Below are 13,800 nucleotides of genomic sequence, written 5' to 3'. Positions count from 1 at the left end.
TCCTTTAATGCCTATGAAATGTTCCAGTCTCTGTTATAGGATCTGATGGTCAATGGTATCAAATGCAGCACTAAGATCTAATAAAACCAGTACAGAGACAAGTCCTTTGTCTGATGCAATGAGGAGGTCATTAGTAATTTTCACCAGTGCTGTCTATGATAAACTCTAAATCCTGACTGAAAATCCTCAAACTATTGCTATATAGAAAATCACAGCTCTTTGACGACTGCTTTCTCCAGGATCTTAGTAAGAAATGGAAGGTTAGATATAGGTTTTTAGTTAGCTAAAACATATGGATCAAGGTTGATGATGTGCTCTGATCATAAAATAATGATGTGATCACCATCACTGGAGGCCACTTGGGAACGACTGCTCAACAAGTCAACAAAAAGTTGGTCTCTGCATTCATCTGTAGCATGCCACTCTCGTGCGTCCATATCTCCATCCTCGTCTCTCACATCTGCCCTCTGGCAGGCTTTGTGTAATAAATTTATAAATGCTCGATGGAAAAATAAGTATAGAATGCACTGGAAACAGGCAGAGTTTCAGTTCCACTAAGAGTCATTTATTCTTTTGCAAGACATGACAATGAGTTTGCACCAAAATGCAGAACTTAATGGCTGTGGCCTGGTTTTATACCCTTCTCCCCTGTCTGCCATCTTTCTGCTCTACTTTCTGACCGTCTGTGTGTTCTTCCTGGGCCCCTCTCTTTCCCAGTTTCTCCTTACGATTCCCATCAAGACTGTCCATATTTACAGCCCAACTTTGTTACTCACCCACTTCAATCGTTTTGATCTTATGATTGACATTCTCTCTACCAGGTCCCTTAAATTATTCACTTGTTTTGTGAGTCGCTCATACAAGTGGTTACATCACTGCCTCTGCACCTGGCATCTTCCTTTGCTGACCTCAGCATGTTCTTTTTTTATCCCCAGACTCACTCGAGGCGGGTTGAGAGGGAATTCCCCAGATCTTTCTTTTACTAGTGGGCTTCTGTCCAGCCACAGCAACCTCTGGCACACTTTTTATATTTCAATATAGTAAAAACATTGTATGAATGTAATGACTTACATATAGCATGCACATATTTGTTTGTCTAATAATAAACTATACTGATTACTTATAATATGCAAAATATGTTGAACACCAACTCATAGTACATTTATACTTACTGATTAACTTTTGGCCTATACATAATTACTGTTATATTGGAAAAATTTATAACACAATTTGGCAGGACCAGCACTGTGATAATAAACCTTTACTACTTTATGTACTGCAGGTGGCTTAATCCATAAAAATCTATCATAATTTATTAGCTGATTATATTTTGCATTAATAATCTGACTCCGCCATGTAGCTAGCTAGCTAACTGTCAAATAAATGTAGTGGAGTGAAAGTATAATCTTAGCCTCTGAAATGCAGTGTAGTAGAAGTATAAAGTAACATAAAATGCAAATACTCAAGTAAACTACCTCAAACTTGTACTTAGTTTAATCCCACCACTGCATGTGTGTGATTAGTCAAGCTGAAGCTATTTCAACAATTTCAACTGCAGCCCCCGCTTTGAGTATTTTCATGCAGGGCTCAGGTCTGACTCCAGCCTATGTTATTGCCATTATTTCCTCTTCTCTTTCTCTTACCCTACTACATGATTCTTTCTTCCCTCTCTAGTCATTTACCCAATAAGGTGACTTTATGTGCACAGCTTAATTTACTTTTCACACCTATTGTAATGCCGCAATAAAGTCAGTGAACAGAATTTAAAGACAGAGATTTACTAAACGAGCCGATTGCAGAGAGAAAGACACCGCTTCCCTGTTGATGCTAAAGTTGTTTTTTTTTTGTTGAGAAAGATGTAGGAAGTGAAGAGGGAGAACAAAGAAAAGAAAGAATTGTTGTTTATTGTACTTAACATTGCAGTGTGGCGAGAGGCTGCTGAAATTGAGCACTCTCATCTTAATTCACAGTGGAGTGATAAAAAAGGAAGTAAAGGATGAGGACAGAAACAATAAGATACAATGAAATAAAGGTAGGGAGATAGAAAAAACAGTGAAGGGATTATTAGCAAGAAAAAACAAGATATAGTTAAGGAAGTGAAAAAAGATGCATGAGACTATGATGTAATTTAGTTAACTCTACAACTGTAGGGAATTTTCAGGAGATATACATAACTTGCATATTAAATTTTTCCTTATTTTTTAAATTTACATTTATATAGATTTAATCATAGTCTGGCAAGACAGACATACATATAACATATAAAGCCCACTTTAATTCCAGAGCAGCCTATTACTCATCATTAACAGAGGAAAATAAGAACCCCAGGAGTTACAGCTCTATTGAGCCATGTATTCCTATGGCCCTCAGTAGTAACCACTTCATGAGCTTCTTGAATGACAGAATTTTCATTATTAGAGACAATATCCATCACCTTCTGCCCTTAACCTGAGAATATAGAGAAAATACATGCAAATTCCACATAGATTTATGAGAGGCTCGGGAGTGCACACAGGGCAGACAGGCACCAGGATCATGCCTGTGTCAACACCTGGGGTCTGAGCTGTGAAGCATGATTGCAAAGTAACGTCAGGTTTAACCCTGGATCTTCAGTCCTACGATGATGGTTCTCTTCTTACATTGCCATGTTTACTTACCTGCCTCTATTTAAACATAATAATACAGTAAGTGTAAAGTAATGTAGTGGCACTAATAATAATTGTAGCAGCAGGGGTCGAGCAGGAACATGGGGGCAGCAGGACGCCATTAGTCAGTACCTGTTTATTAGACATTATAGACCTGTCTTTACTAACAGGCTATGTACCACAGTCCTTTAAAGTAGCTGTAACTAAACCACTTCTTAAAAAGCCCACTTTTGATCCAGGGGTTTTAACAAACTGTAGACCTATGTTTAACCTTCACTTTCCCTCTTATATTCTTAATAGAGAGTCTTAGAGTCTTACATGCATGAATTCATGCTTTTTCCTGTAGGAATTCATGATGACTCATGTACAATAACTTTAACTGTACCCACGATGGATAGTTAAGGCCGGTTTGTTTCAAGAACAAACAACATGATCATGCTTAATAAATCATAATTCATGATCATACACTCATCTTAGTTAATGTTTTAATTAATGTGTTGTTCATCCATGAAAGACTGAACTCCTGCTTGTTCCTGATGATTCGAGATATAAAAGCATGAAGTAATGCATGAATTCACGATAATTCATGTACCCTTACTGTAAAGTGTTACCAATAGATATATATGAAGTTTATTCTCAACATGATTGCACTGTATATAATAGATCTATAGTTAATTCTCAACAGCCCTATTGTTACTTCTTGTATTCATATTTGTTGTACTTCTTTGTTGCTTCTTTAAGATGTTTACAATTTATACTTAAATTCAGATTTGCTACACTGCAACAACTTTTTATACAGTGATATTGTATATAGATGTGGTTTATACATTGCAATTTTTTATTGCAGTTTCTGAAGATGTTTACATCCATCGCTGGAAAGATTCAGCTAAATTTCCACCCCCAAAAGACTGTTGTTTTTGTACTTGCAAATTTAATTTTTATTAAACCAGTTTCTACAAATTCATAGTGTGTCATCTGTTTCCAATAGGAGTATTTAAGTAAACAAACATGTCATAAAAAAAACTAATATAAACGTCTACAACAGTAATGTGAAACACAATTTTAACATGCACATATTTCATTTTTATCTGGTTTTACAACCACACTGGGACACATGTTCAGAAGTACACAACAAACATTCACCATCTTATTAAGAAGTGTCATCTTCTCCCCCTCACATGGTAGTAACAAACTAATTGATATTCTCTTATATAACATTGTGTACTTGTTGCGCATACTGCCAATCTCCCTTTCAATATTAATCCTCAGGTGTGTTATCGCTTGTGTTTTCCACATCCTAAGCATCGACTTGACATCTTCCTTTAGTGAACGCAGGAATTTTGACCTCTGCACACACTATCCTTGATATCAAAGCCTCAATCAGCTAGCACTATGTCACCACGTAACAGTTTGTTAAGAAGGCCACAGTTCACAGTTATGTGCCTGTCAGAGGCAAGGTCACGCCATCCCTTGGAAATAAATGATATGGCACCTTGTGGTGAAATCGCAATGAGGTTTCACGGTGTGTGTACCTGGATGGATTAAGCCGTGCATTCAAAACATCTATGGTGTCAGTAAAGGCAGTGGAAAGTTGTACGTGAAACATGACAGAGACAGGCAAGGTGCTGTACAGGAGGATCAAGCCTCAGACGTATGAATGTCAACAAACCATTTTAAAGGACTTTTTTGTAACTGGTAGGAAACCCTTAACACTGGTGAACAATGACAAAATGGTAAAGCATGGAATTCCTTTGTGGTACCTGACCTTATTTGTGTTACCCTTTAAGAAGTCCTCATCCATTTTTCTCTTGTTCAGCTCACACCTAAACTCCCTGTTCTCCCGCAACAAACGGTTGATCTCTGCACTGTTGTGCTGACAGAACTGACACTGTTCTTTGTCTCTTAGCTGTTGGTTCATCTTCTGCCTGGTTTCCACTCTCCTCATCCTCTGCTGCTTCCACATCTGACCATTCTACACATCATCTTCTACAGCTCCCCACCTCTGCCTGGTCACCATCTCCTGCATCTGCTGCCACTTTTGCCTCTGCCTGGTCATCACCTTCCTTTTCTTGTGCTGCTCCCACCTTTATTTCTTCCTCATCTTCTGCAATGGTTTCTCATTGCATTTGGGATTCATGGTCGTCTCCTGCTACTGGAACGGTCACTTTTTGTTGTTATAATTGTCGAGAATACTGTTCCGACTCGGTAGCACGCACTTCAGGATGTCTGATAAGATGGAGTCAACAAACTAAGTTAAATAGAAGATTAAAGTGAGCGAATGAGGCTGCTCCCGAGAATGTACAGCAAGGGCCTGACTCGAACCGGCGACGGCGGGTATGGGAGGCGGACACGCTGACGAGGAAGCTACAGCCTGTAGCCACTGCTGTTGGTCGCCAGTGCATGTCTTAAGGTGTTGGGAGTGAGGGGGAGTGAGGTTTACTTAATGCACTGCCTCGCTGGCTTCCATCACACGGGCTTATACAATACAAGACCAAAGCAAGGCAAGTCTGAAATTTGGAAAACTTCTCAGTTCTTACCGACATAAACGAATGCAGTGATTTATGACGGCTTTTCTGAACATTTAGCATAGCCCCAACATTTGTGTCCCTTTTTCACTCTGCATGTCACAATGTTTGCGGGCGCGGGCAGGAGTGGATACACATGTTGCGGGAATGGGCAGTAATGGTCATAAAATCAGCAGGAGTGGAATCAAGAAATCAGTCCTGGTCTCTAGCACACACCACACGTCTTACTGCAAACACACCGGAGTGGCCTGCCCCTTTCTTTCTATCTCTCCCTCTCTCTCTACCTGGTCCATGCTTGAAAAATATCGGTGTCCACATCTTGTAACATAATAGATAACATGTGTATCTCTCTGAAAAATGTTAAAATGGGTTGCCAAATTTTACATTATCTGGGCAGCCGTTCATATACCTGGGCGGGTCGCCCAAGTAAAGTCTGTTTTTGGGAAACACTCCAGACAACAGACAGTGTTGAGTAATGTTAAATTTATTTAATTCTTTGACACTCATCTGAATAAAGATTTCTGACTTTTAATGATCTTAGGATGCTGTTAAACTTGATGTCTGTCTGTCTGTCTTACGGCTGATTTTCAAGACAGCTGGCGTCTCTTTGTCACATCAGACACATAGCTTCCTTGATTCTGCCTCCAGGCAGGAAAGCTAAAGAAAGACAATCCATTGTCTAATTTCTTAGCTCGTCAGTCATGTGAACGGACATTACAACCAACATCACAAGTTCTTCCCACGACTTTAAAATTGAAATGTCACTGTATTTTATATATTAGCGGTGCTGATTCGCATCTGCCAGATCAACACCGGTACGGCGATGGTATCACAATATGGCAGCACTACCCATCAGCTACCGCGGCGCACTGTGGTTTGACATAACATTGCCAAGCTCTATAGAGCATTGACCAATCAATTGTGTGATGCTGTACTAGGGCTGGGTATTGTTTGAAATTTTACGATACTAGTACCAAAACCAGTACCCTTGAAGTGATACCAATACCAATAGAGTACTTCATTCGATACTGTGCGTAAAATGCTACCTATTGAAGCCATAGTAGTTGAATAGTAGCCTATGATTTATTATGTACAAGCAAAGTAATGCATTTTTTATTTGAAATAACTGTTGTATAAAAATATTATAAAATTGTATCAGATCGCTCCTCATCCTAATCAGCTCATCCACACGCATATAATCAGAACAAGCAGGACAGCTTGGGAGGCGCTTTGGTATTTGAATAAGAGAGGAGTGAAATAGTTTACTGACCACTGTGAGTTGTAGAAAAGATTACAGATTTGATCAGTTTGTGGAAAGTCAACTGAATTGAAAGATCTCCAAGAATACCTTTTCCTTTAGTTATTAAGTCGTAGACCTTCTCCAAAAAGACGACAGTGAGAAGTAGAAAATGAGTAAGGAGTCGGCTTAAAAAAGTCACTAAAGGCTTGTGCATACTACACAACTTTCAGCGTTGGCAGGTCACAACTTGCCATCTTGTGACGGGAGTCTGAAGTCGTGGTGTTCACACTAGGTGACTGATTGGTGTCAGGGGGTCACACACTACAGGAGCTGACAACGACTCTGTCACCTGATGCTTGTCTCCAAACCACATTTTTTCAAGAAAACACGTGTGAAATGTGAAACTTGAAATGATGCGTACCAACACACGAAACAGCTGTTGTTTGTTATTATAAAGATAGCAGTTATAAAGAAAAAGAATCTGGGTGAAAGAATGGATTAGCACACTCAGGTAGCAGGGATTGTCTGAGCTACAGAGAGAGCTGGAGGTGAGTAAAATGTTTTGCATTGAAAAAGTAGCTGCCTGCCTCGGGGAGATGTTCTGATGCTTCGTTGAGTAGTTCACACATAACGACTGGCAACCGCAGACTCCTGTTCACAGCCTGACGGTCACCGAGCTCCCCGACTGGCAAATCAGGCTGAAAATTGCGTAGTGTGAACTAGGCTTAAACTACACAAAAGACTAACAAAGCGAGCAAAAGAAAAAGAAAGCCTGCACATCCAGTTGATTACAACTAGCTTATAAAACGGTCTGTGGGATCTTCTGCAGATTGTGCCAACATTTTCCAAGAAATTTGATAGGTTAGTAGGTGGTACTTTTATAGCGATGATCTCTTATCTGGAACGAAACCTGTTCTGGAGCAGGTTAGCCGTCAACATAAAGTAAACATGGAAGAAAAAAAGGGAGCCGAAGGCCAGGTCTCACCGTTAAATACAAGGCGTGGACGTAGGAGGTGCCCACGCTGTGGGTGTGTAGCACACAGGAAGGATTATGGGTAGGGCCGTGATCTGATTGGTTGGTTAAGTCGGTTGGTTCGGCTGCTGGAGCAAAAGTGAGGTGTTTAAAATGAGACTCAGAGACCAAGGATTAGATGTAGGATAATGCCGGCTTCTTATATTTGAAGATATGTATAAAAATAAAAATATTTGTTGGTACCAAAAATGAAAAAGTACAATAATAAAACAAGCAATGAATAAGGCAATTATTGATATCACAATCAGGCTATGACATCAGCATGAAATGCTTGCTTTCCAAATTTAAAGTGAGTATTTCACTCTTTGAAGTAGTTCTATAATTAAATTCCCGGGTGCACCCTTTAACCTGAATTTCTGTTAATAACACCACATTCAGTTTGTTCAGATCCAGTTCAATAATACAATCCAATGAATTCACACAGTACAACAGTAACCCTTAATTGCAGGAATGATTCCTACTACTCAGCTCCAAATTCTCAGTCCCAAGGTGTGAACAGGTGAGTTTGTTTAAGTGAGTCCAAAGTCCAAACAAAAAATGGATTTGTCGAAGGTAAGTCAGAGTTCAGAGTTCCATAGGGTTGGTGTATGGATGTGTGTGGGGGAAGGAGTGTGAAGGTGAGTGAAGGGGTTTTGTGTTGTAGTGGGGCCTACCACACCGCAAAGTGCAGTAGTAGCGGGACAGGTCCAGTGATCCTGAAGAGGGAATGGCTCCCACGATCATTCAAGAGGGACGGCTCGCCATCAATTTTCATCCGCAGATCCAATCCAGACAATGGAAAAAGAAGCACGCACACAAAAAAAACCTGACCTGTCAACAGACAGGGTCAGAGAAATATTCACTGCTTAAGTCTCATGCAATAATATACACTACATGAAATTCACAATACACAATGACATACATACTGTGGGTGTTTACTTTCTGTGCCTCTCTCTCAAAATTCAGCATATAAACATAAATAACTTGGCTGCACACAACCAGATAAGCTGCACATTAGAACAATTAAAGTTTTGATGCAAGTGCAAAATAAAGTAAGCTGAGTTTACACATTAAACAACACAGTAAACCAGCTTGTTCAACTAAAACTGTAGCTTCATATTCACTAAGTGCACATAAATAATTTAAGGTGCAAAGTAAGTGAACATTCTCACCGATTTCACCAGAGCGGCTGGACACACACCCAAAATGGCGGCGCCCAGTAAAGCCACAAGGTCTTCTAAAACCGAAACATACGAGACCGTATGCGACTTTCAGTACTTTCTCTCAGTGCAAAATAAATTAGCTTTCACAGTAAGGTGATAAAGAATGAACAAAAGCAGTTTTAAATGAATTACCTCGCTCTTGAATCAGCAAAGACTGCGCGTCGCGGGAAATCCTACGGACATCAAAGCTACCGACGCTGCTAGTAGTCGTCTCAAGCGCTATATCTAAACACTGAACTTACAACTAAACTCTCACAGCAGTTAACTACCACGTTTGTAGTGTTGAAGTTAGCCTCAGTGTAGTTCGTTTTTTAGCTGTATTTTCTCCAGGTTTCTCCGTTTTCACCCTCTACAGCAGCACTTCTGTCTCTCCACACACAGCAGCGGGGAAAAAAAAACTTTCGCTCGCTCCCAGAGACGCGGGAGCAGGTGGGCGGGCCTACCTGCTGTCAGCCGATTGGCCAAACTAACCTGTCGGTCTATTTTGCCCTGGTAACTGAATTTTAACCCTTTAAAATCCTTAGATAATCTCTAAAGTTGCATTTCAAAAATAAAATCACTCATTCAGATTTTTATAGGCTTTTCCTATTTTTAAACCTAGATCATTTCATCTGTGTTACACCCTCCCCTTCTGAAGGTATGCACGTCCCTGTGCATATGCAGGGTGGCGATGGAGTCACAAGTTTGTTTATAGTGCCTAAGATGGTTGTGGCTGTATGTCTGAGTAATCAAATCCCTGAAGGGAACTTGCAAACGCCTCACTCAGACCTTGGAAGAGGGCATTCGCCACAAACAATAAAGGGCTACCTAATCTTGTGTAGTTTAATCTCTCAGGCTTTCCATGTGTTCTATGAGAGCGACGAAGAGGGGTTTGAGCAACTTGGGGTCCGTCACTCTGTGCTTCTGCTGGTTTAGGCTGTTCAGTTACAGTGCTTGCCATTTCAGATCCCTCCTCTTCCGGGGATGTTGTTTCTGGCAACACAGGGAATTCCTCATTAATGTGAGACGACAACTCAGGTGGCTGCTGACATGTGTTCAGAGGATCATCAACAGGTAAGGTGTCAGATTCAGGTAAATCGTCATGTTCAGGTGGGATATCTCCACAAGGTGAGTTCACAGGTTCAGGTAAGTTGACAAGTTCTGGCTCTTGAATCTCTGGCTCCGGAGGTTCAGGTAAGTTCTGTGTGGATTCTTTGTCACTGTCCTCTGCAAGGGATTTAACCACAGATGGTACAGGAGTAGGAAACACATCAGGTGCATTACATTGTGTAGTCTCACAAGGATTGCTCAACTCGTGAGTCTCATGAACAGTGATTAACACATCAGGTTCTTGGGTAGGAAGATGAACAGATATCCAAGCAGGCATATCCTCTGAGTCAGAAAACTCCTCCTCCTCACCCTCATTGATGGGACTCTGTCTTGTCCTCCGTCTCATGACTGATGGTTGTTTGGGAGGCTCGTCCGTCAGAGTTGTTGCTGGCAGAAAGCCACAAGCAAGGAGCAGGTCGCGATGTACAGTACGCACAGGTCCATCTTTGCTTTCAGGCTTAACTGTGTAGACCGGTAAGTCACCAGCTTTCTTGACAACAATGTACACATCATCCTCCCACTTATTCGCTAGTTTGTGCTTTCCGCGCAACTTGACATTGCGGACAAGAACTCTGTCACCCACCTCCAGGGTTGAATTGACGACCCGTTTATCAAATCGCATTTTATTGCGATCTGCATTCTTCTGTGCATTAGAAGTAGCGATCTTGTAGCTCTCTTCCAAGCGAAACCTCAAGTCACTGACATATTGAGAATGTGACTTCTTGTCAGTGTTGATGGGCAACCCAAAGGCTAGATCGATTGGAAGCCTTGGTTGTCTCCCAAACATCAATTCATAGGGGGAGAATCCTGTCACTTCATTTTTCGTACAATTGTACGCATGGACAAGAGGTTTCACAAAGTCTTTCCAGTGCTGTTTTTCATGATGACTTAGTGTACCAAGCATTTGGAGGAGAGTGCGATTGAATCTCTCAACCGGATTTCCTCTCGGATGGTATGGAGTTGTACGCACTTTCTTCGTGCCAGTGAGCTCACAGAGTTCTTTTATAGTCTTTGACTCAAAGTCGGGGCCTTGGTCGCTATGTAGTCGCTCTGGAAAGCCATAATGACCTATGAAATTCTCCCACAGACTCTTTGCTACGGTGCGAGCTCGCTGGTTGGGTGTTGGCACAGCTACAGCGTACTTAGTGAAGTGATCCGTGATAACCAAAATATCTTTTGTGTTGGATCGGTCTGGTTCCAAGGACAAGAAATCCATACACACCAATTCAAGAGGCCTACTTGTCTTTATATTCATCAGTGGTGCGGCTCTCTCAGGTGGAGACTTCCTGCGTACACAACGCTCACAAGTTCCAATCATCTTTTCAATAGCCATATACATCTTTGGCCAATAAAATCTGGCTCTGGCTAGATCTACAGTCCGCTCAACTCCCATGTGGCCCATGTCATCATGGAGGCTTTTTAGTGCTACTGATCTTAGCTCCTCAGGAAGCACTAGCTGAAAGATGATATTGGGCCCATCTTGTCTCCTTCGATAGAGCACTCCATTGTGTAGCTCCAGCCGGTTGAGCTCACGCAACAGCAACGGGAGTTCAGGCAGTTCAACCTTAAGACGGGAAGGTGGAGTTTGACCAGTCTCCATTTGAATGATCACCTCATTGATTGCAGGATCAGATCTCTGCTTTTCTCTTAGCTCATCCTCAGAAAGAGATGGGATGAGAGGAAACCCATCAATTTGCTCTTCCTGAAAGCTGTCTGGGATAGCCATGGAATGATGAGAAAGGGACTCAACTAAAGCTACCCTGTGGTTTGGGAATTTATCATTGCTGTCTTCAGCAATTTGGACAGTGTGTCGGTCACAGATAGCTTGGACTACATCAAGAGGAACAGTGTGTGAAGGTTCAACATTGCTCAGGTGATGAAGTGCAAACTGTCGGATTCTCTCACTTTCTTTTCTAGATGTGGGATCATCCTCTGGTGCTCCATGAGAGCGGCGAGACAGTGCGTCGGCATCTAGGTTTTGCTTGCCGGCTCGATACTGGAGTTGGAAAGAGTAAGTGGAAAGTGCTGACAGCCACCTGTAACTCGTTGCATCAAGTTTTGCAGATGTTAAGATGTAAGTCAGCGGATTGCTGTCAGTTACCACTTTGAAGTCCGTACCATATAAGTAGTCAGAGAATTTCTCAGTGACTGCCCATTTGAGGGCCAAGAACTCTAGCTTATGGGCAGGATACTTCATTTCACTTTTCGAAAGTCCTCGGCTTGCAAAGGCTATTGCTCTCATTTGGCCATCCTGGAGCTGATACAACGCGGCTCCCAAACCGATGGTGCTGGCATCCGTATGCAGGATGTAAGGAAGCTGGGGGTTGGCAAAACCCAGGACAGGAGCTGAAGTTAACTTTTGAATTATCAAATCAAATGCTTCCTGACAAAGGGATGTCCACCTCTGACCAAGAGGCTCTTTCGGGTTGTGGTACTCTTGGCTAGCACTCTTTTGAGGCTTTTTGCTTCCCTTTCTAAGTGGTGGATACCCAGAAGTTAGTTCGTTGAGGGGCTTGACGATCTGAGAGTACCCTTGGATAAACCTTCTGTAATATCCAGCAAAGCCTAGAAAGGACCTAAGTTCTTTCAGGTTAGTGGGGACAGGCCAAGACGTTAGGGCCACAATCTTCTCTGGGTCTGTTTCTACACCCTGCTCTGACACTACATGGCCAAGGTATCTTACAGAGGTCTGGAAGAATTTGCATTTTTCTGGAGCCAACTTCAATCCGTATTCCTTTAGTCGCTGCAGTACACGCTTCAGGCGCTGCTCATGTTCTTCCAAGGATGATGAGAAAATGATCAAGTCGTCAATGAACACTAAAACCTCTTTCAGGTTAATTTCCCCCATACACTTCTCCATAAGTCGCTGGAAGGTTGACGGCGCATTTGTGATTCCCTGGGGCATCCTGTTGAATTCCCAGAATCCTAGTGGACAGACAAATGCCGTCTTCTGCTTGTCAGATTCTTCCATTTCAATTTGGTAATACCCCGACTTAAGATCAAGGACGGAGAACCACTTCGACCCTGCTAGGGCTGAAAAAGCCTCCTCTAGATTTGGGAGGGCATACGCGTCCTTGATGGTCTGAAGGTTTAGCTTTCTGAAGTCTATACAAAGACGAACAGAACCATCCTTCTTCCTTACAACGACGATGGGAGAAGCAAATGGGGACTCTGATTCCCGTATGACTCCTGAGTCGAGGAGCTCCTGAAGGTGTTTCCTTACTGCCTCCACGTCATGGGGATGTATTGGTCGGGGTCTGTATTTAAAAGGTGTCTCATCATTGAGCTTGATGTGGTGTTTGACCTTATCTGTGTGCCCAAAATCCAGGTCATGATGGGAAAAGACTTCTGGCATAGAATTCAGCATGTTTATCACACGTTCCTTCCATTCAGTGGGCAATGGAGAGTCTCCAAAATTAAAGCTCAAACTTTCAGACTGAGGGGAATCTTTCTGTGTTTCAGGTGGAGTTGATTCTTTCACCGTTTGCTCTTTGTGAAGGACACACCCTATGGCATTAACATCGGCCAATACCGTTTTAGGAGGTATGACAATGTCATGGTCAGTCTCATTCTTCAACACAACAGGCAATTTACAGGGTTGTTTCATGGGCAGGTTGATTAGGCTGGCCGACACCAATAGGCCACCTGGTAAGGAAGAGGCTGACGGCTGCTCAAGGATGACATACTTCTCAGAGTGAGCACTGGAGATGTTAACCAAGCCTTCAAGAACAACTGACTGCCGCGCAGGGACAACCTCAGGGCTCTTTCCTTGCAGCTTAGCCCAACCAATGTTACCACCGTTTGAGGTCTTCTGCCGCATTTCAAGGATTTTAAGAACAGCTCGATAGCCATTTGATGAAGGCTGAAAAGTAGAGCATGCAGGATCAGTAATGAAATCAGCATAAAGCGCATCAAGAGTGTTGGTGCCAATAAGCACCTGTTCCCGCGCTGCAGAGCGCAGGTGGGGAATGACCAAAGCCAGTGTGTGGATTTCAATTTCAGACCCTACAAAGTCTTTAGGAAAGGTAATGGAAAGATCAATATATCCCAAGTAGGGAACTGGTTG

The sequence above is a fragment of the Micropterus salmoides genome, unplaced genomic scaffold, assembly GCF_014851395.1.
Source record: "Micropterus salmoides isolate LMB-PRFRI ecotype aquatic unplaced genomic scaffold, ASM1485139v1 Ms_hic_scaffold_5, whole genome shotgun sequence".
NCBI classification, from domain to species: Eukaryota; Metazoa; Chordata; class Actinopteri; order Centrarchiformes; family Centrarchidae; genus Micropterus; species Micropterus salmoides.
Note: the sequence above shows the minus strand (reverse complement) of the source record.